This window comes from Tamandua tetradactyla, chromosome 21 (assembly GCF_023851605.1).
Source record: "Tamandua tetradactyla isolate mTamTet1 chromosome 21, mTamTet1.pri, whole genome shotgun sequence".
NCBI classification, from domain to species: domain Eukaryota; kingdom Metazoa; phylum Chordata; class Mammalia; order Pilosa; family Myrmecophagidae; genus Tamandua; species Tamandua tetradactyla.
In genome coordinates, this window is record NC_135347.1 from 17,553,756 (window position 1) to 17,576,468 (window position 22,713).

At 37.7% G+C, this 22,713-nt stretch overlaps 1 protein-coding gene, 1 non-coding gene and 1 pseudogene across 6 annotated transcripts in view; 1 reads left to right on the top strand and 2 right to left on the bottom strand.

The window, feature by feature from the left end:
• EPB41L4A (erythrocyte membrane protein band 4.1 like 4A) overlaps positions 1-22,713 on the top strand; it is a 322,974-nt gene that overhangs the window by 147,754 nt on the left and 152,507 nt on the right. The gene's annotated exons all lie outside the window — the stretch shown is intronic.
• Positions 6,877-7,195, bottom strand: LOC143665757 (ribosomal biogenesis factor pseudogene; annotated as a pseudogene).
• LOC143665813 (U6 spliceosomal RNA) lies at positions 15,952-16,055 on the bottom strand. Its single transcript, XR_013167219.1, has one exon. It is a non-coding gene; the product is annotated as a U6 spliceosomal RNA (small nuclear RNA).

The window sequence follows — 22,713 nt, forward strand, 5'->3', positions numbered from 1 at the left end:
GAACAAATCCCCAGAATGAGGGCTCTGCCTATTGCTTTGGTTGTCCCCACTGCTTGTGAGAATATCAAGAATTCTCCACTTGGAGAAGTTGAGTTTTCCCCCTTTCTCACCATTCCCCCAAGGGGGCTTTGCAAATACTTCTTTATTTACTGTCCAAATCTCTCTGGAATTTATTGGGGTATCACATTAACCTAGAGAAACCAACAAAATCCCATGCCCTAGTCAAGATTCCATGTACTTATGGTGTTAACTGACCATACAAGTTAAATTAGGAAATGTGCTATCCAAAATATTAATTTTGCATCAAATAAACATCTCTCCCTTTAGTCTCACACAGAAGTTGAAGTTTTAAAACATCATCCTTTACCCAGTCTTCTGATATATTTTAGTCCTATCCAGATCAACTTCATTCATGTCCCTGCTCGATGTCTGGTCACTTTTTCAACTTTTTAAACAGCTCCTGTATAGCGTAGTACTGACTATCATAGCTTCAGAGCTCTAACTTTGAGTCTTAGGTTGGACTGTCACTGTTATTTTGGTTATTGGAAATAGAGTCATTAGTGCTTTTGAATCTAATCAGAGTAGAAAGTGAACTGTACAAACTTCAAGAACCACTCCCAGGACTGAGCTCTATTGGTCATGATTCTCTAGGGAAACAGAACCAACAAAAGATATTTGTAAATATGAGATTTTATGAAGTTGTCTTATGCCACTGTGGAGATGCACAAGCCCAAATTCCATAGGGCAGGACTCAAGCTGACAGCTCCAATGACTGGCTTAATGAATCCTCCAGGAGAGCTGGTTGGCTGAAGTGAAGAGAAAGATTCTCTCTTTGGACTTTCCTTTAAAGCTTTCAGCTGATTAGATTAAATGTCACTATTTGTGGAAGACGCTCCCCTTTTCTGACTGCAGATGTAATCAGCCATGGATGCAGTTAATGGGCTGATGATTTAATAAACTAGCCTTCTAGTTAATTAACTAGCCATGAAATGCCCTTGCAGTAATGGTTAGACCAGTACTTGTTTGACCAGATAATTGGGCACCATCACCTGGCCAAGTGGCACATGAACCCAGCCATAGAAGAGAAACTAAGAAACTTACGAAAGTAGTTAGTATAGATACTTTAATGTCTCTTGGATAGTGAACAAAGGAAAACACTTTGAATGGTAAAAGGATATTCAGTAATATAACTTTTGGTTAAGCCTAAGAAAGATCTTAACCTCAAATACACACAGTCATTATGGAAAACTCTCATGCATTTACTTTAAAAATACTTGAATCGACTTAACTTTTATTTTCCTTGCTCTTGAACTGCTTTTGAAGTGAAGATTTCTTCCTTTTCCTTCTTGGTTCTCCCAGCCTCCACTGGGTCACTTGGGGTCTATTTAGTGCGGAAAATGACTGTTTTAGAGTGATGGTCCCAGGAATGTGATAGGATGAGAATAGGTAGGTAAATCGAATGCTCTTGGTGGTGATAACTTGTGATTTTTCTTGAGCTAGTTTCATAACCTTTTCTGTTTCAGAGGATGATTTCACAGGATAGGAGTGAAAAATTGGGTGTTGGTTGGTTTTCCACAGAAGGGATTAGCTTTCTAAAGGTAAGCAGTTATTATGCATGCTTCAAAGAAAGGGAAAGGACATATTCAAAAATGTGTTGAATACTATTCCATGCAGGCCATAAGTCAGTATAGTAGTACAGTAAATCTATACTGAAAGATTAAATTGAAGGCTTGCATTACATTCGTATTTTTGAAATGACATTTTCCCTGTAAGAGAAAAATACAGTTTCCTGACCTTATCTAATATGTCAGAGTCTGCCTGGAAAGATTGACTATCTTACTAAATTATATAGACCTTATCTGTCTCCCTTGCCCCCACCTTCTTTTTTTATTTGTAAAGAAAAAAATGTGAAAAGCTAGAGAATTCCATCAATGGTCCATATCGTTGCAAAAGAATTAGCAGTTGTTATTGATAGTTTGTTGAAAGTTTTGTAAGATTTGTATTAATACCAAAACATTTTTTCCCTTGACTTTTGCACCTAAGGCTTGGCATTCATGGTATATTTGTAATACAGATTTTAGGAGAAAATAAAATTACATGTGTAGAAGGAGAAAGCTATTAAATCATGTTGTTTTGACACGGTAAGAACACATGGAACACAGGTATATAATTATCACACGAAAAACCTAATTTTTAGCTTCTGAATTTCTGTGATTTATTTCTAGTGAATTCAGATAAAATAGATGAACAAACATTACTTAGTCTTTCCGTGTTTAAATATGTTGTCTGATTGCCTCACAGTTCCTTTTAATTTTAGGATCATGTGAGAATAAGACCATGAAATTTCATACTTCCTCTAAATAACCATTTCTTGAAAGTGCACAGAGTGCTGATGCAATGGATTGGGGAGGAATGTTTGATTCTCTTCCTGATTTTCTTCTCTTGGGTACTGAGACAGTACTTAGGATCTTCCTCAGGAAAAGACTTAGTGTGAGCCTTTTCACTGCAGTGTGACAACTAGCCAAGTCTGATTTCTTTCAGTTTCTGGGAAAATCCCAAATTCGTATTTCTTTTTCTTCTCTCTATGGGTGTATTATTAGGAGTAGTCTTGCATATCCCATAATTATTTAGGATAAATAATAATTTAAAGAATAACCTGTGTTAAAATACCACAGGACATGAAAAGTTTTTGTCTAAAAAACAAAGTAGTGTCATGTGGGAGACCTGGGTTCGATTCCTGGGCCATGCGCCCCCCCTCCCCCAAAATAAATAAAAATAAATAAAGTAGTGTTGCTCATGAGTGTTGCCTGAATTACTGTCAGTTAGATTGGATTTTGTGTGCTGCTTTGTTCTTTTTCTGCACCCAAAAGCTTGTTTATAACGGGAGGAATGCCTTTCTAATGATGCTGTTTTCAGTTTCCTTGTTGCTAAAACAAATACCATGCAGTGGGTTGGCGTAGACAATAGGAATGTATTGGCTCACGGTTTTGAGGCTAGGTGAAGTCCAGATCAAGGCGTCACCAAGGTAGTGTTTTCTTCCTGAAGACTGGCGTGCTCAGGCTGGCTGCCGGTTGTCTTTGGCCCTTGGCTCCTCTAACACATAGCAGTGCACACGGTGGCCTCCCCATGCTCTTCCAGGTTCTGTTGACTTGCAGCTTCTTGCTGCTCCCTCTGTGTCTTTTCTCTCTGTGACATTCCCAGGCCTTCGGTAATAGGATTAAGATCTATCCTGGGCCACACCTTATCTGAAGTAACCTCATCAAAATGTCCTGTTTTACAAGGGTTCACACCCACAGCAATGGATTAAGTTTAAGAACATATTTTTCTGAGGTTCATTGAAGCTTAGTTGTTAATTAAGATCTACCTAGAGATGAATTTAAGGCCCTCAGAGGCACTAGTTAAGTCTACTCTAGAGGCAAATAAAAAAGGAGAAAGTGGTAGCACTATCTGGGGATAAAAGGAAGAGAAAGAAGGCAAAAAAATAGAAAAGAGATGGCAAACATCAGTGAAAATCCCTAGGCTCTCTGGCCTCCGCTCTCCACGCCCAGCCATTACTAGCAGATGATACTTTGGGCTTTGCCTGAGCTCTGGCCAGGAGCGAAGTTGGTTAGGCATCCTGCATCCTGCAGCCCTGCTTGTCATCAGCTTAGGTCAACAAGCAAGTATAAGCATCTGAGCTGGTCTCACAGTGGCTAAGGGTCTGTGGACAAAGGGCTAGGAGGGCTTTTTATGCCCATCTCAGAGATTCAATGTGTGTTCCTTGAGAATTAGAAAGCAACATATCTGGTAAGTATGTTCCCCAGATGGATGGAACTCATGTGGCAGAGAACCTGTCTGCACTGGAGGATCAGGGCAACAGAGAGGCCTGAATTTAGATGCCATTTCTTCCCCACCTCCCCCTCTCCTCTTTTGGTAACAATCTATTTTTTCTTTTCTTTTTCGTTCTTTTGGTCCCCATATATAAGAATCCATTGTCAAATATAAAGTTCTGAAAAAGTTCTATATGTTTCGAAACTTCAGAGAATTTCAGTTGTAGTTATTATACTTGTCATTGATCCATTATGAGTTATTTTTGTACATGATATAATATATGAATCCTGTTTTTCTCTCTTTTGTATAAAGATGTCAAGTTTTTCTCACTGCATTTGCTGAAAAGAATATTTTCCCCTATAAGTTACAAATCAATTGGCCATAGACATATGGATTTATTTCTTGGACTCTCAGATTTATTTCAGAGGTCTCCATGTCTTTTCTCATACAAATACCAACTACTTGTTGATTTCTATTACTGTAGCTTTGTAACAGGTTTTTTTTAAAATGCAATTTTATTGAGATATGTTCACATGTCAAAGTATACAATCAGGGGCTCCCAGTATCATCACTTAGTTGTGCAGTCATTGCCACAGTCAATTTTAGAACATTTTCATTACTCTAAATAATAAGAATATAAAATAAAAACATACAAGGAAAACAAAAATATCCCATACCCTTTATCTCCACCCTCCATTGTTGACCCCTAGTATTGGTGTGGTACATTTGTTATTGGGGTTGAAAAAATATTTAGATATTACTATGATTATACTCTGTAGTTTGCAATGTGTACATTTTCTTCCACATACCACTGTATTATTAACTCCTTGTAATACTATTGTACATTTGTTCTAGTTCATGAGAGAACTTTTTAATATTTGTACTGTTAATCACAGTCATTTTCACCACAGGATTCACTGTGTTATGCATTGCCATGTTTTCATCTGTAGCTTTCCTTCTGGTAAGATGCGTGACTCTAAACTACCCCTTTCAACCACATTCACTTACAATTCAACACTATTAAATGTATCACAATAATGTGCTACTGTCACCTCTATCCATTTCCAAACATTTAAGTTCAACCTATTTAAACATTTTTCCTCCCTTCTGGACTGCCCGTCATTCTCCCCATGTGGCCCTGTAGCTCAGCTTGAATGGACTTTCTCTATATTCTATATTCTAATCCTCAAACCTGTGAATATGTTATCTTACAGAGCAAAGGGTACTTTGCAGATGTGATTCAGTTAAGAATCTTGAGATGGGGAAATATCTTGGATTATCTGGGTGGGCCCAGTGTAATCACAAGGATCCTTATAAGAGCAAGGAAGAGGCAGAAGAGTCAGAGAAAAAGAAGGAGATGGAAATCAGAGAAGTCAACGATGATGGAAGCACAAATATTAGTGGTGTGATTTCTGGAAGGGGGCCATGAGCCAAGGGATGCAGGCTGTCTTAAGCTGGAAAAAGCAAGGAAGCAGATTCTCCCCTAGCTTCCAGAATGAAAACAGTCCTGCCAGCAACTTTTTTTTTTTTCCATCTGTTGAGATCTGTTTTGGAGTTTTGGCCTCCAGAACTGTAAGATAATAAATTTGAGTTGTTTTAAGCAAATAAGTTCATGGTAATTTGTTACAGGTGTAAAAGGAAACTGATATACCTGGTTACAGTGGAGAGAGTTTTATTGCTCTAGTGGAAAAGAGGACTTTGTTGTTTTGGGCATAAGCAGAGAATAGGTTCTCCGTATTAGGCAGAAATCTGAAACATTATTTCTTCCCCTGAGTAACAACATCATACATCCTTTTTGCTGTATTTGTTTAGGATTTCCCTATCACTGTGCTGCGTATGTACCCCCGGAGACCTTTGAGATGCTGGGCTTTTTCTTGAGAGAAGAAGGTAAATTGAATAGGAGCATGATCTGAGAAAGCAATATTAATTACCGCTTTGAGATTTTGGTTCCTTATTAAAAAAGAGGGATGGTGAAATCCTTTGGTGGGCAGAGAATTGAAATTACAGTGTAGTACTGATTTCTTTACTTTAAAGAATTAGGTGAATTTAAATTTTTAATCAGAGGCTGGAAGGAACTTGAGCCACTTTTTGGTTTTCAGAAGTTATCTCAAATGGAGTATGTGATGTGGCAAAACAGATAACTGCCTTTGGAACTTTAGGACATGTTTGAGTCATGTCTGTGCTCCTAAATAATGTGTGACTATGAGCAAGTCACTTAACTTTTCTGATTTGAAAATTAAGTGTTAAGCATGTAGAAGTTGTTTCTATTTTTTTTTTAACTATTCATAATAGCTTTATTCACAGTAGCCAAAACCTGGAAACAATATAAATCTCCATCCACAATAATTGTTTATCCATGCAATGGCATACTGTGCAGCAATTTAAAGAAAAGAGATTGAATTACTGATATACCCAAGAAAATGACTGAATCTCAGAAGCATTATGCTGAGCGAAAGAAGCCAGACAAAAAAGAATACATGCTGTATATTCCATTTATATGAACTCTAAAGAGGACAGATCCACTAGATAGTTAGAGGAGGAAGATATGTGTTTTCCTGGGGCTGAGAGTAGTGGTTGGAATTGCCTGAGAGCAGACAAAGAGAACTTTTAATGTTGATGAGAACATTCTACATCTTCATTGTGGTGCTGGTTACATGTGTATAAACATTTCTCAAAACTCATCAAGTTCTATCCTTAAAATGGGCACGTTTTTAAATGCAAATTATACCTTGTTATTTTTTTTTATTTAAGAAAACAAACAGTACACTTAGAACCACCAAAAATGGATATCTTAGTTAGCTTTTCTCAAAGAACCAATCTTTAGTTTTGTGGATTCTTTCTATTATTTTATTGTTCTCCAGTTTATCTCTGCTTTAGTCTTTATTATTTCTCTTCTCTTATTTGCTTTGGGGTTAGTTTGCTGTTCTTTTCTCTAAATTCTCCAGGGCAGCAGTTAAAGCCTCAAGTTTTGCTTGTTCTTTGTCTGTTTGCTTTTTTAATTGTGTAAAACATTTAATTTATTGATTTTTTTGTTTGTTTGGAATTTGATGCTGCACCACTGTGTTACTACTGAGCCATTAATCTTGTAGCCTCATCAGCAATAATTGGTTTGTTTTCATATGCTGCTGAGAAATCAGCTGTTTCTGCAGAGGTTCAAGGGAAAGGCCTTTTGTGAAGTGTGTAAGTTCCTTTTGTATATCTACAAAAGCTTTATTTACTCTAACTTTTCATCTTTCACAATGTTTATCTTCTTAAAATTCACGGTAACTGGTTTTGCTCTGTTTTTAAAGTTTTTTTGGCTGGCTGTGTGAAATACATTCCTGGACTTCTGCCCTCTTAATTTGTTCTTGGCCGTTTTCTCTCTCCAGTCCTCTGATATTCGCATGCAGCCGCTCAAACCCCAGGTGACACCATCTCATTCTTGTTTTTTGATACAGGCATTTAGGGCAATAAATTTCCCTCTCAGCACAGCCTTTGTCAAAATCCCCTAAGTTTTGATATTTTGTAGTCTCATTCTCATTCATCTCTAGATATTTACTGATTTCTCTAGCAGTTTCTTCCTTGACCTGCTAATTATTTAAGATTGTGTTGTTTAATCTCCATTTATTGGTGAAATCTCTGGTTCTTTGGTAATTATTAATTTCCAACTTTCTTTGCATGGAAAGGCACTGGGAATCGAACCAGGTCTCTGGCATGGCAGGCAAGAACTCTTCCTACTGAGCCACTGTGGCCCGCCCATTAATTTCCAAGTTTATTCCATTGTGGTCAGAGAAAATGCTTTGGATAATTTCACTCATTAAATTTATGTGTCCCAGTATATGATCTATCCTGAAGAATGTTCCATGTGAGCTAGAGAAGAATGTATGTCCTGGTGTTTTAGGATGTAATGTTCTATATATGTCTGTTACATGTAATTCATTTGTCCTGTTTTTTAGGTTGTTTCCTTGGTGATCTTCTGTGTGGCTGTTCTATCTATAGTGGAGAGTGGTGTATTGAAGTCTCTCACTATTACTGTTGATCTGTCTATAGCTCCCTTCAGTTTTTCCATTGTGTGCCTTATGTGCGTTGGTGCTCCTTAACTGGGAGCATACAGGTTTACAATTGTTATTTCTTCCTGGTGAATTGTCTCTTTTATTAACATGTAGTGTCCTTTTTGTCTCTTATGATAGCTTTACGTTTGAAGTCTATTTTGTCAGATACTAATATAACAACTCCTGCTTTCTTTTGATTACAGCTTACATAGGAGATCTTTATCCATCCTTTTGCCTTCAATCTGTGTCCTTGAGTCTAAGATGTGTCTCTTGTAAACAGCATATAGATGGATTATGTTTTTTGATCCATTCTGTCAGTCTGTATTTTTTTTCAGTCTGTATCTTTTAATTGGTGAGTTTAGTCCATTAACATTCAAAGTAATTACTGTAAAAGTGGTTCTTGACCCTACCATCTTGTCCTTCAGTTTTTGTCAGATCTATATATTGTTTCCTTCTCTCTCTCTTTTCCTTTATATTACCTTTACTCATATTCTTCAATTTTGTGCCCTCCTCCAGACCTCCCTCTTCTATCTTTTTTTTTTTAATTAGCTGATAGGGCTCCCTTTAGTATTTCTTATAGGGCTGCTCTCTTGTTGACTAGTTCTCTCAGTCTTTCTTTGTCTTTGAAGATTTTAATTTCTCCCTCAATTTTGAAGGATAACTTGGCTGGATAAAGAATTCTTGGTTGAAAGCCTTTCTCATTCAGGATCTTAAAAATGTCATACTACTGCCTTCTAGCTTTCATGGTGCTGTTGAATAGTCTAAAGTCAGTTTTTCTTGCAATTTGTTCTTTTGTGTGCTTCAGTTCTGTTTTTCCATCTTCTAGCTCACTTATTCTTCTGCTTTTTTGAATCTGCTATCATATGTCTCTAGTATATTTTTAATTTGGTCTACTGTGTCTTTCATTTCTGTGAGAGTTACCATTTTTCTATATAACCTCTGAATTCTTCTTTATGATCTTCTGGTGTCCTGATATCCTTTATATCTTTATAAATATCCTTGAGTAGCTGATTTATATTCTGTGTCTCCTCTGGAATTTTGATTTGGGTGTTTGGCTGGGCCATTTCTGCTTAAATCTTCATGTGCTTTGTGATTTTTCTATTGTGTTTGAGGCATTTGATTATCTCGATATGGTTACTTTGCAAGTTGGTTCCCTTCCCTCTTCTAAAGTTTTGTATTTATTTGGCTTTTGCTGAATTTTCCTTTTGCACTTTGTTGGTTATTCTCTGCCAAATCAAGGCCTGGATCTCATGTAGGGAATACAGTTCAGCTTAAGGGGCTATGAGAAGCTAGGCTGGGTTGCATGGGTACTCCAGTAACAGAATGGCTGTCCACCACGCAGGAGACCCAGTCTTGACTCCCAGCCATGTCTGGCCAGCAGATAGCAGACTCAAGTCTCTCCCCCTGCCTTCAGCCCTGCCCCTGCTCGCCTGAAGTAAATTGTGGTAGGCATGCTCAGCAGGGGGCTGCTCTACGAGGGTGTCTGCTCCAGCAGGGGCAGCCTGCTGGTGTGTCTCTGCCAGGGGACTGGGGAGCTGACCAGTGCGTTGGGGATCAGCTGATTCGCGGTGCTGGTGGGCCTGCCAGAAACTGTGACCGCGAGCCAACAATTCCTGTACCCTGTTGGGTGATCATTCCCCCAACCGCAAGGCCCTGAAGTTGTTTCCTGTTGAAACTAGGATGGGAGAAAATACATTGCTGGGATATTCTTAAAAAGAAAAAAAAATAGTGTGGGGGAACAAGGAAACAGGTTTGGAGATTCTTGGAAGATGTTTTATTGATATTGAAAGCAGTAGTAAGGATAAATGTGTTATTCCAGTACTTCTGGTATTAAACTTAGTAGTTATAATCATGCCCTATTTTAAAGTTAGCACTTGAGAACTGCTTTATAAATTATTCCTTCAAAGGCAGAAATTCTGGTAATTAGAGCTTTCCCCAAAATGTGGAAATAAATTCTGGCTTTGAGAATCTGGTGTCCTGTGAGTTCAGAAGTCAAAGAAGAGAGAAAGCATCTCACACACAAATGCAGTCATCATGCAAATGTTCTTTTCCACCAGTGAACTCTTCTTAGGCTTCATCAAGAGAAATAGAAATAATCAGGTGGCATTTTCCCAATTTCTTGACCCCCCCCGACACACTTAGTTTCTTCCTACCCATCCTTTCCTCCCCTGTCACAATGGACAGGCCCCAATGCCTCTGCTGTCGATATCATCCTCTCTTGCATTTTCTGTTTGAATCTCTAACTCACTATCTTCCCTCTTTTCCATCCATGTTTGGACATGTTCAAATATGTCCCACCCAAAAAGCACCCTTCCACCACTCCCAAGCCCTCCACTGTCTTCTGTCATTTCTGACTCCCTCTCTGGCACACCTAAACTCCTGAAAGCCTTGTCTAAATTCATTGTTTCTACTTTTCAAATCTCATTCATCCCTCAGATTCTCACAGTTTAGCTTTGATCCCTATCTTACCACTGAAACTGTCCTCACTATCACCAGGTGCTAAATTCAGCCCTTATCTTACTTGACCTTTCTTTTGTATTGACATTAAATACTTGATCCTTGAAGTATCATTTTGCTGTTACCACAACAGACTCTCATTCTCCTTGTTTTCTTCTTTTCAAGTTGTTTTCTAGTTATTCTTATTCAGTCTTCTTTATGATCACCTTTTTGTCTGCCTTAAAATGTTGAAATTTTACCTTTGATATTCTTATGTTTTCACTCTTTAATTTTACCTTAGATTCTCCTATGTTCTTACTCTGTATGCTATGAACATACTCTCTTATGAAGTACAGCTTCATCCATCTAATGCTACTCCTACTGGCAGTCTTTGCTTCTAAAATTATTGCCTTAAAAATTTTAGGTTAAACCATGAATTTTTTTGTGTCGTATCCACTGCTCTCCAATGCTCTGGGTGTTATTGAACAATAATAATTGTTGTCCATTGAGTTCTAGCAGGCAGGCTCAATTCTGTACTATTAGCCATGAACAGTGGTGCATCATAATTTATTGTATTTTGCAGTGTGTGTGAGATTTCACTTTCTGTCATTGGTATTTTGACCAAACACCTATAATGATTGAAAAATTGAGTATGAGTGATAATGTAAGTTCTGCTTACAAAGAAACAAAGATTGTTATGCTGTATAATTACAAGTTGCAATTTTTACTGTCTGAAGCATCTTCAGGGATCTGGTAGAGGAATAGAGACCCAAGCTCAAGAAGCAGAAAGGTCTTCTGGGGTGTCTCTTTGATTATATGAAGAGCATCATGTTGCAGCAGCCTGGGAGGACTGATGACAACACAATGCGATTCACCTGGAGAAAACCTGGGGGAAGCTATGACTGAAGGTCTTTCAGGAATCATGAAGGGGCCTGGAAAAGAATGGTAGAAGCATCTTCATAGGAACCTGTAGCTCTGAAGTTCTCTAATGAACACCAACATGCCTCGTTTTATTGCACTTTATGCTGTGTTTTTTCAAGATTGAAGGTTTGTGGCAGCCCTGGGTCAGATAATTCTATCAGCATCATTTTTTTTTTAACATCATGTGCCCATTTTGTGTGTCTGTGTCAGAGACTTCAGACTTTAATCATTTCATAGCTTTTCAGACTTTTTCATCATTAGTCTATCTGCCATGGTGATCTGTGATCTTTGATATTACTGCTTTGTTTTGAGTGCCATGAACTGTGCCCATGTAAAACAGTGACCCTAACCGATAAAAGTTGTGTGTGTTCTGACCGTTTCATTCACTGGTCGTTTCTCGTTACTTTCCCTGTCTTCAGGCCTTCTTATTCCCTGAGACCCAACAATATTGGAATTAGGCCAATGAACAACCCTAAAATGGTCTCTAAGTGAAGGAAATGAAAGTTTCACATCTCTCACTTTAAATCAAAAACTAGAATTGGTTAAGTTTAGTGAGGAAGGCATGTTGAAAGTAGAGCTAGGCTGAAAGCTAGGCCTCTTGTGCCAAATAGTTAGCCAAGTTGTGAATGCAAAGGGAAGGGTCTTGAAGGAGATGAAAAGTACTACTCCAGTGAACACATGAATGAAAAGAAAGTGAAACAGCCTTGTTGCTGATGTGGAGAAAGTTTTAGTGGTCTGAATAGAAACAAACCAGCTACAATAGTCCCTTAAAAACCAAAGCTTAACCCAGAACAAGGCTCTAACACTATTCAGTTCTTTGAAGGCTGAGAGAGATGAGAAAGCTGCAGAAGAAAAGTTTGAAACTAGCAGAGGTTGGTTCTTGAAGTTTAAGGACAGAAGCTGCCTTATTTGGTTACACTAAACAACAGATTTTTAATGTAGACCAAACAACCTTCTATTGGAAGAAGATGCCATCCAGGACTTTCATTGCTAGACAGGGGAAGTCAATGCCTGGCTTCAAAGCTTCAAAAGACAGGCTGACTCTCTTGTTAGGGGTTAATGCAGCTGGTGACTTAAACTGAAGCTAATGTTCATTTACCATTCAGAAAATCCTAGGGCCCTTAAAAATTATGCTGAATCTACTCTGCCTGTACACTATAAATGGAGCATCAAGGCCTGGAGAACAGCACATCTGTTTACAACATGGTTTACTGAATATTTCAAGCCCACTGTTGAGACCTACTGTTCAGAAAAAAAGATTCCTTTCTTTTCAAAATATTACTACTCATTGACAATGCACCGCGTCACTCAAGAGCTCTGATGAAGCAGCATAATGTGATTAAATGTTTTCATGCTCACTAATGCAACATTGATCCTGCAGCTCATGGATCAAGTCTTGTTATTTAAGAAATATATCTCATGAAGGTATTGCTGCCACAGATAGTGATTCTTCTGATGGATCTGGGCAAAGTCAGTTGAAAGCCTTCTGGAAATGATTCACCATTTTAGATGCCATTCATGATTCATGGGAGGAGGTCAAAATTATCAACATTGGGCAGGCCATGGTGGCTCAGCAGGCAAGAATACTCGCCTGCCATGTCAGAGGACCCGGGTTCGATTCCCGGTGCCTGCTCATGTTAAAAAAAAAAAAAAAATCAACATTGACAGAAGTTTGGAAGACATTGATTCCAGCCCTCCTTGGATGAATTTGAGGGGTTCCTCCACCTTAGTGGAGGAAGTAACTGCAGACGTGGTGGAAATACCAAGAGAACTGGAATCAGGTCAATCTCATGATCAAACTTGAATGGATGAGGAGCTGCTTCTTATGATGCGCAAAAAAAGTGATTTCTTGGGATGGAATCTACTCCTGGTGAAGATGCTGTGAACATTGTTGAAATGACAACAAAGGATTTAGAATATTACATAAACATTATTGATAAAGCAGCAGCAGGGTTCAGAAGATTGATTCTAATTTTGAAAGAAGTTCTCCTGGATAAATGATCAAACAGCATTGTATACTACAAAGAAATCTTTAGTTAAAGGAAGAGTCAATGTGGCAAACTTCATTGTTGTCTTATTTTAAGAAATTGCCACAGCTACACTCACCTACACTAACACAACTACCACTCTGATTAGTCACCAGCCATCAACACCAAGACAGGACCCTCCACCAGCAAAAAGATTACAGTTTGCTGAAGGCTCAGATGCTGGTTAGCATTTTCTAGCAATAAGGTTTTGTTTTTTTAGTGTGGGAAGCCTCCAGGAAATGAAACTGGGTTTCCCGCATGACAGGTGAAAATTCTACCATGAAGCTACCCTTGCACCACCCAAGTATTTTTTAATTAATTAAGGTATTAGATGTTTTTTGAAGACATTAATGCTGTTGTACACTTAATAGATTATAGTATAATGTAAGAATAACTTTGAACTGGGAAACCAAAAAATTTGTGTGACTTGTTTTATTGTGATACTCACTTTATTGTGGTGATGTGGAACCACCCCTGTAATATCTCCAAGGTGTGACTGTGTGTGCTGCTCTTCATGGGTAATCTTATCTCTGTTCCATAGATTTAACTATACTCTAGAAGCTAATGACCCTCAAATCCATATCACCAACCCAGAAATATTGAGAGACAGCCTGTGTTCAAATCACACTTTTGCTTCTGGGGAGCTCTGTGGCATTGAGTGAGTCTCCTAACTTCTTTGTGTCTCATTTTGCCCATCTGTAAAATGGGGATAGTAATAGTACCAACTTCACAGGGTGGTAGTGGGGGTTAAAGGAGTTTATATAAAATGCTTGGACTTTGAACTTTGTGGTCGGTGTAACGTATTAGTCTTTATTCTCTACTTGGATATCCATCAGAAACCTGAAACACAATTCTTCATAACCGTTGTCCTCATTTCTCCTCCAGAACTCCTCTTTTCCTGTTTGTGAGTGCAGTGAATTTTCAAGTATTAAATAAAAAACTGTGTACTTTCACATTTTTATGTTGATAAAATTTTTTATCATAAGTTTAAATAGATGCAAAATTTTGGTTTATGGTAAGTATCTACATTCTAAAATCAAGTTGTAGCCTTACTCTTTACAGGTACTCGGTGAATATGTATAGCAATTTCACGCTTATCATCAGCATTTACAAAATATATGTATATGAACAAATTCTTTATAAGTCAGAAAATTTTCTTTATTCCTTATTTCCTTGTACTTGTATTTCTATTCTCATCCATAAAATCTTCTATTATATTTTATTAATAAATTTTTCCTAATATATCTGATATTTCTTTATAATAATATTATGTATATAAATTGAAATAAAAAATGTTTACGCTGCGATATTAAAGCTCTAATTGTTATTGAGCCTTATGAGCGGTGAGTATTACTATGGTTATTAGTATACAACCAATTAAAAACAACAAAATATTATACATTTTGATAAATACCTATTAAACATTAAAAAGTAGACATCTATTAGGAATACATCTGTAATGAAATGAATGGGCTTTTTCTTCTCAATTAGTGCATTTGTATACCTGTTTAATTTTAATATAGTGTTGGAGTTTGGTAGGCCTCAGTAACAATTTTATTCCCATAGTTTTTTAAAAATAGATCTGAGCCTGTCCATGTACCGCCCCCCTAGAAAGAGCACTCAGTAACCTTGTTCTGGACATAAAAGGAGGGAGTTTTGATAAAGCAAGATCATTTGATTCCTTGACTTCCTTCTGCGTTACATGCCAAAAAATCACATAGTAATCTACCTAAAAATTATTTTTAGTAATCTCTCAGTTGACTGATCACTTGTGTTCTCTTTCAATTTAGTTGAAAGCAAAGAATTAAAAACCCACTTGATAGCAAAATGATTTGTTAATCAAACATTATACTACTTCAATTCCACAATTTCTGGGAGATACATAAAAAAATGCTTTACCAAGACTTATCAAATGATTATTTACTGTACTTTTTCTATTTTGCTTGGAGATACCTGGCTTAATCTAAAATGGTTAGAAAGAGTTAGGGAAATTAAAAATTAAAAAATTCATAATCTGAACATAGCTTTGTCAATAAAAGATGTATTTTTTTATACCCTTTCCCCAAGGAACTGCTTGTTTGTCATTTCTCTTTAATTAAAAAAAAATTGTGGATGTAAGGGTCATTCAGTGGTAGAATTCTTGCCTGCCATGTGGGAGACCTGGGTTCGATTCCTGGTCCATGTTTTTCCCGAAAAAACAAACAAGTAACAAACAAGCAAAAATTCAACAAATGATGCTGCAATAGTGGGATACTCACATGGGAAAATAATGAAATGTGACCCTGCCATACAGAAAAAAAAAAAATTTTTTTGAAGTTGTAGGTTTACAGAAAAGTCATGAAAAAAATACAGTGTTCCTATATAACCTCTTCCCCCCCCCCCCCCATTTTAGACACTTTGCAGTAGTGTGGTACCTTTGTTACAGTTGATGAAAGAATGTTATTATTGTACTCTTAACTATAGTCGATAGTTTACACTGTGGTATGCTTTTTTCCCATATACCACTCTATTTTTAACACCTTGCATTAACGTGGTGCATTTGTTATAATCCATGAAAGAACATTTCTATAATTGTACAATTGATTGTAGACCATCATTACAATAGGGTCACTGTGTTGTACAGTCCTATGTTTTATTTCTTAATTTTTTTTCTAGTAACATGTATAAGACCTAAAATTTCCTCTTTTAACCACATTATATTTTTCAGTACTGTTAATTCATCCTAAAAAAGGATGGAACAGTTCATGAGTTTGCGTATCGTTGTGCAGGGGCTGTGCTAATCTTCTCTGTATCATTCCAATTTTAGTGTCTGTGCTGCTGAAATGAGCACACCATACAAGATTTTTTTGATAAATGCTTTTATCTAATTGCATATTTTATATTAAATGTTGGAGTTCATTCAGTTTATGGAAAATATACAACATATAACCCATTAGTAATGCCAGTCATTATCAAACCACTCAGCCAAATCAGCTTGCTTTCCATTAGAAACATTCGTCAGTTAAATAAATAAAAATGTTAGCATGTATTCCTCTGAAAAGTATTTCATGTCAAAATCTCATTTCTAAGATGGATATACCGATAATTAAGGCACCATGTTTTTCTAATTGGATATGTTAGATACCTTCAGTAAGTTCTTTGTTTTATTTTTTATGGGACTTTTCTGTATGAGCCATATATATTTTGCTAATAGCTGGAGGATGGAAGTTACAAGATCATTAACCAAAAATCACCACTCCCTTGGTTGCCCTACTCTATAACCTATCTGAATTCAAAACACTTCAGGACCAAAACCGTATGCATCTAATACCTTGCCTAGTCCTTGCCAGAAGTATGTGTAGTATGGGGAAAGACATAAAGTCCTCCTCTGGTTATGGTATCTTTATTAAAGGCAAATTTGCTAACACTGGTTTTTAAATTGTTTCTATGTTCCACCTCCTGGGGTGCTACACGACAGCAAGATTGAGATGGGTGGGAGGTGCCTTCTAATGTAAATTGAGAAGGGGCAATTAGGAAAGAGTATTCAGTGGGAGTGGAAAATTGGCATGATACCTCCATCTTAGGCACACCCTTAGGTAGGTCAGTTTTAGGAAAGAGTGTTTATGGAACTTGAGGATCTGGGGATTAAGTTCCTTAAAACTGTCTGTTTTCTGTGTACCCTTTGGAAAGCCTTCACACTCACTCCCTGAGGCGTATGCACTGCCCGAGCTGGGATCTTGGCTGCCATTCCTAACTCTGTCCCTCTTAGCCCACCAGTCACCAGTCCTGTCAGTTCTACTCCTTAAAAGCTCGAGTGACCGTGTAATTTACCATCTAAACCGGGATACTTTTGAGAGTGAAAAGGGACACTGTTAATAACAAATCCAGGACAACCTCTGCTATAAGCAGGGACTCATGTCACTTATTAACCTCTGTAGAACCAATCTACATCTCATTTCTACTTCAGACTGCCATCACAATAGGCTACCCTGGCTCTGACCTTGTTCCCTCCTGTATGCAATTGCAGCTTTCTTTCAAAAAGGCACCTTTAATGATGCCTGCTCTGTGGCTTAAAATTCTTTGAGACCCTAATAGAAAGTCTGAATTCCTTAACAGAGTATACAGGTTCCTTCAAGATCTGTGGCCTTCCCTTACTCTTGAGCTTCTTTTCTTGGAGCACTACTCTCTCTCCTTTTCACTCCCTGACTTTCATCCCGCACCAAAACCTATGCCCAAGTATTTTACAGCCACAGTGAACTTTCTGCAGCTCCCAAATATACCTTAGTATCTCAGAGCACTGCTTGTGCTGCTTCCTCTGCCTGAGCTCCCTGCTTGTTCTCTCTCCGCTTTCTTATAATTCTGCTCTTCTTTGGACCCAGCTTAGGTGTCTCTGATGTCTCCTTCCTGAAATGTGCCCTCTCTCCTCTAAGTAAGACATAGGCTGACCTTTTCACTTGTCCCACTGTGTTGTAGTTGCCTGTTAAATAATATCCTCCCACTTGATTGGAAACACCTTGAGGGGAGTTTTGTGTCCTGTTAATGACATATTGCCACCTTCTATTGCTGCGAAGTAAGGAGCACTCATTTAGACAGTGTCTGCAGGCCAGGTAGAAGTGAGTGCCTTGACAACAGTACCCCCTACCCCACCCCTTTCCCTTTCTGTCTGCTATTCCTCGACTATATTGCCTTGCTTCTCTTAAGAAACGCCTCTCCTGCTGTTCACTTTAACAGATTAAACCAGATTTCAACTGTATATATATGTGTGTATATATGTATATATAGTAAAGCTTTACTGAAATGTCAGGGAGAAGTTAAACTGGAAATTTTTGGTATTGTAAGGAATTATAGATATTTAATATTCTTAATGTGCTGGCTTGTCTAAGAAGTAGAGTAGTGCATGTTTGAAGAAAGTGTACTGTATGAGGATTCAAGTCCAGGTAATGTTACCATTAGTTGAATGGTTGTGGATCCCATGAATTTAAAAAATTTACTTATAACAAACAATTCTTCTAGTAAAACACATTTTTTCTACTTCTGTATTTGATGAATACTGTCCAATAAGAATGGAAGAAGTAATGTTTTTTCCTGGATCTGTTTTCTGTTTAGAGTTGGTCTGATCTCTTCCTGATATATCGGACAGAATTCAGGAGCTGACGTGGTAGTGCTGAGAGGGGAGCTTGCTGGACCACCATCCACAAAGCTGCTTGCTGTGTTGCCTGGCTCCTTCACTGTAATACCTGGAGAAAGCAGAGCAGGCTTCTCAGTTTTTTTGTTATATGTGTTGATTTTGACATGGATTTGAACATGCTTTGGGAGGATTTAGATTTGCTCGGGGTCATCTCCATGATGAATCTTGATTCCTAATCCTCTTATATTTCTTTTTCCCCCCTTTTTCCTTTCCAGTAGCTTCTCAGAATAGGCATATGAGGGTATCTTCCATGAATCGTGCATAAGAAAATATTTTATCCCAAGGCTTTCACAAATTTGCTGCCTTCAAGGTTTAGGGGACGTGAGAGATTGACTTCTATGTTTGCAAAGAAAGTTCTTTCTTTATTAGTGGTACCCAGTGCCTTTTTTCATAAAAATTGATTAAAAGGAGGAACAGTTGAAAATGATAAAAGTACAAAATATTTAAAAACAAAACTATCAGTACTGGCAGAAACCCAAGTATACTTTCTTTGTAAAACAATGTGTGCAGGTGTGCTAAGTGGTCTTTTTTTGTCAATAAAACAGGTGCCCGGTTTCTGTCTTTGTCCAAGAACCATTTCTTAATTTTAGCACTGTTTTCCTTCTGATTAGACTGGGAATGAGAAAGTTTTATTTTTCAAACTGGTAGATCTTGGCTCATTTATAGTTAACAATTCTTTCTTTAGCTTACTTCTCTCCTCTTGCATTTTATTATAGGCAGCAAAAATAAGCCAATGGGTACTTTCAGCAGTCTGCTTGGAAATCTTACCCGGATGAGGCAGTTCATTATTTTGTTTTCCATGTTGCCTTAGGTGACAGTATTACTAAACTTTCTGCCACTAGATGATGAGGTTCCCTATCTTCCTGGTTCCAATAGCTTTTTCTTTGCTCTCCTTTAGGCCTTTACCAACAGCCTCCTGAAAATTCCCACTAACACTCTCCTTAAAGTCCTTCCTGCTCCCCCTTCCAAAAACACATAGTGGGGAGTGAAGGTGAGTGGGATTAGATGACGTAAGACCTTATACACCATCGTAAAGACTTTGGATTTTACTCGGAGTAAGAAGGGAAGCTGCTAGAGGAGTTTGAACAGAAGAGTAAGCTGATCTGACCTGTCTTTTAAAAGAATTCCTCTAACTGTAAAGGCAGAAGCAGAGAAATCATTGAATGAGCTGTTTCAGTAATCCAGGTGAGAGGTAATGGCTGCTTGGGCCTGGGTGGCAGTGATGGTGATGTTGAGAATTTGTCAGATTCTGGTACTATTTTGAACAGAGAGCCAACAGGACTTACAGACAGATAGGAGATACAAGAAGATGATGTTTTGGCTTTATCCAGTGGAAGACATGTGTGCCAGGTACTGGGGTAGAGAAGACCCAGGAGAAAAGTGGTTTCAGGAGCGAGTATAATCATCAGTTCACTTTTAGACATACAAAGTTTCAGATTCTAATAGGCATTCAAGTAATATGTCACATAGGCATTTGACTTTAGGAGAGAATTCTGTCTGCCTATAAATTTGTGAGTTATCAATATATAGATAGCATTTAAATTCAGGAGCCTGGGTAGAAAGAAGCTGTAAGCCTAGTGCAATCCAGCCCTTTCTGGCTACAGAGATAAAGAAGAACCAGCAAAAGACATTGTCAAGATGTGACCAGTGACTTAGGAGGAGAACCAAGAAGGAGTGCTGTTCTGCAAACCAAGTGACAAAGATATTTCAAGAGAATTGGTATGGTTCACTGCAGTCATTGGATTTAGCAACATGAGGTTATTACAGTGAGTACTAAAATAGGTTCAAGAGAGGATGAAAGGGGATAGTACAGAAATACTTTTTTTTTTTTTTACTTTTTTATTGTATAATATAACATATATACAAAGCAAAGAAAGAAAAAAGCAACAATTTTCAAAGCACTATTTAGTAAGTAGTTACAGAACGGATCCCAGACTTTGTGCTGGGCTACCATTCCCTCATCTCAGATTTTTCCTCCTAGTAGAACACAGGAGAATAGAATGAATATATATATATTTTTATTATCACAAGAGATTTTTTTCTTTTTTGTGAAAAATAACATATGCAAAAGAGCAATAAATTTCAAAGTAAATCACAACAATTAGTTGTAGAACAGATTTCAGAGTTTGGTATGAGTTACAAGTCTACAATTTTAGGTTTTTACTCTAGCTACTGTAAAATATGGGAGACTAAAAGAAATATCAACATAATGATTCAGAAATATCAATATAATGATTCAGTACTCATACTCATTTGTTGAACCCTACCTTCTCTGTGTAACTCCACCACTACTTTTGATCTTTTTCCCACTGTTTAGGGGTATTTGGGTTTTGCCCGATCTAACTTTTTCGTGTTGGATGGGGCTGTTGATAATGTAGGATAGGGTATGAAACTAGTTAATGTTCTGGAGAGGCTGGCTGCTCTGCATTTCAGAAATTACCTGGTCCAGGGACCTATGTGGCTGTTGTAGGTTTCTGGAAAGTTACTCTAGTGCATGGAACCTTTGTAGAATCTTATATATTGCCCTAGGTATTCTTTAGAATTGGCTGGAATGGTTTTGGCTGGAGTTTGGCAGGTTGCGGTAGGTAGCAATGTCTAACTGAAGCTTGTGTAAGAGTGCCTCCAGAGTAGCCTCTCAACTCGGTATTTGGACTCTCTCAGCCACTGATACCTTATTTGTTACACTTCTTTTCCCCCTTTTTGTCAGGATAGCATTGTTGATCCCATCGTGCCAGGGCCAGACTCATCCCTGGGAGTCATCTCCATGCGGCCAAGGAGACTTTCACCCCTGGATGTCATGTGCCACGTGGAAGAGAGGGCAATGATTTTACTTGCAGAATTGGACTTAGAGAGAGAGAGGCTACATCTGAGTAACAGGAGAGGTCCTACGGAAGTAACTCTTAGGCACAGCTATAGGTAGGCTAAGCTTTTCCACTATGCCCATAAGCTTCACAGAGCAAGCCTCAAGATCAAAGCCTTGGCCTCTTGATTTGGGTATCCCTAATATTTGACACAGTATCAGGGGTTTCCCTGGTGGTAAAGTTTAATAGTGCCATATTTTTCTCCCATCCCTCAAGGGGCTTTGCCAATAGTTTTTGATTATTTGTTTAATATAGTCTAAGATGTATCTAAGCATTACATTAAGCTATACAGGATTAAAGACCCTCATTCTCGCCAGAACTACTTTTTTTTTAAAAAATGGAGTTATTTTAAAGTACAGAAGAGAAATGGGCAGATATGGGGGTCAAAGAAATTTTTTTGTTTGCTTGTTTTTTTAAAATGGGAGAAATAAAGACTTGTATTCTACTGAATACATGATTTGTAGATAGGAAATATTTGATGATACAGGAAAGAGAGTGGACAGCTGATGGACTTGTGTTCCTGAATAAATGAGAGGCAATGGGCTTTTGTGGAAGCATTGGCCTTAGTTAGGAGCATGGATTACAGCAACCATAGAGGAGAGAAGACAGAGGATACATGCACAATTATAGGAAGGTTGTAGATGTGGTGAGAATGCATTCATGTTCTCTTCTGATTGCTTCAGTTTTTTTCAGGTAAACAAGAAGCAAGGTCATCAGATGAAAGTGAGGAAGTAGGGGAGGTATTGGAAGTTTAATATCACAGGAGAAAGTGTCAAGGAGTTATCTAGACCAGGGAGAAGGGGAATGGGCTCCAGAAATCTAATCAGATTGTTAGGTTGCACCAATTGTTAGTGAATTAAAAATTTTTTTTATTGAGAAATCTTCACACACTTACAGTCCATACATTGTGTACAATCGATGGCTCACAATATCATCACATAATTGGGTATTCACCACCATGATCATTTTTTAGAACATTTGTGTCACTCCAGAAAAAGAAATAAAAAGAAAAAAGAACAAACTCATACCTACCATACACCTTATCCCTCCCTCTCATTGACTACTAGTGTTTCCATCTACCCAATTTATTTTACCCTTTGTCTGATGTATTATTTATTTGTTTATTTATATGTATCCATATTTTTTACTCAACTGTCTATACTCTAGATATAAGAAGCATCAGACACAAGATTCTTACTATCAATCAGTCACATTGTAAATGTTTTATCTTCATATACTCATCTTCAAGAATTTAGGCTACTGGAACACAGCCCAACAGTTTCAGGTACTTCCCTCCAGCCACACCAATACACCATAAATTAAAAAGGTATATTTACATAATGCATAAGAATAACCTTCAGAATAACCTCTGGGCTCTGTTTGAAATCTCTCAGCCACTGACACTTTATTTTGTCTCATTTCTCTCTTTTCCCCCTTTTGGTCTAGAAGTTTTTCTCAAT